At 42.6% G+C, this 1,026-nt stretch overlaps 1 protein-coding gene across 2 annotated transcripts in view; it reads right to left on the bottom strand.

Annotated features, from left to right (window-relative positions):
- Positions 1 to 637, bottom strand: part of TMEM79 (transmembrane protein 79) — a 3,551-nt gene extending 2,914 nt beyond the window's left edge. The window contains exon 1 of one of the 2 annotated variants that reach the window (XM_017727919.1): positions 430 to 637. The gene's annotated coding sequence lies outside the window, so the exon portion shown is untranslated. The remainder of the gene's footprint in view (positions 1 to 429) is intronic. The other variant, XM_008628729.2, reaches the window with a different exon arrangement.
- Between the last annotated feature and the right edge of the window lie 389 nt (positions 638 to 1,026).

The following is a 1,026-nucleotide window of genomic DNA, read 5'->3' as shown; positions in this document are numbered from 1 at the left end:
GACCCACCAGGATCCCTCCCTGCCCGGGCCCTTCTGGCTGTGCCGAGTTAAAGAGCTCCCTAAATACAGGCACAGTTTAGAAAGGAGACAAACAAGTCAGTCCTTGTTTATTCTGCGAGGGTGCGAGGTGGAGTTTTCCACAAATCGAGCGCACTGTGATAAATGAGTGAATATGTCTTTAACATGTATAAGTGATGATGTATTATGTAAAAATAGTGTTAAGGTAAAATGTAGTTAAGTGGAAACGAGATTAAGGTAAATTGTAACTTGGAAATAGTTGTACTATGTTAAGAAATTTATTAATAAATACATGGTAACAAATGTCTTTTGAGCCGAGAAACTACAGAGCCAGGAGCCGAGATATCTTAGAGAAACAAAGAAGATAAACCGCATGCATCCCAGGAAGACTGTTCTCCCATCAGAACTCACACCTCCCACGGGAACTGGCAGCTGCAAATGAGGCTGGAGACTGGGGAGGCACCGGAGGGGGCTGCCTGCCTTCAGTTCTGAAGCGATCCCGAGCACCGAGGCGGCGGCGTGCTGGGGGAAGGGGCAGAGACCGGACGGGGGGGAAAGTTGAGTGAAGTGTAAATTACTTTCTGGGCTTAATGAATATGTAACAGTTTAAGAGAGTACTTAAGCCCACAGTGAAATGAATGGAGGGCGCCTCTGGCAATATTGCCAAGTGCCCCAGCGCTGTGATTTGCCTTTGTTCTACTAATAAATGTTCAATATTATATTGCTAAAAAAATTTAGCTTTTGTATTCATTTTCTTCCGCACCAAGAATAACACGAAGCTACATCTTTTATACAGTAAAATTTACATAAACGCGTCTATCCAGTACATATTCCCCGCCTACATATTGAATATTCATGTGGCGTAACCTAACACAATGCTTGAAATACGAAGTCTTTTTATTTTATTGAACAACTTTTGTTACAAATATTATCTGACGGCACGGTTATGTTTACAAAAGGTGAGAAGACTCAGCCTGAAGACATATAATTCAGCTCGAAGGCACCACT

The sequence above is a fragment of the Corvus brachyrhynchos genome, unplaced genomic scaffold, assembly GCF_000691975.1.
Source record: "Corvus brachyrhynchos isolate BGI_N302 unplaced genomic scaffold, ASM69197v1 scaffold122, whole genome shotgun sequence".
Classification (NCBI taxonomy): domain Eukaryota; kingdom Metazoa; phylum Chordata; class Aves; order Passeriformes; family Corvidae; genus Corvus; species Corvus brachyrhynchos.
This window is presented reverse-complemented; position numbering and strand designations above follow the sequence as displayed.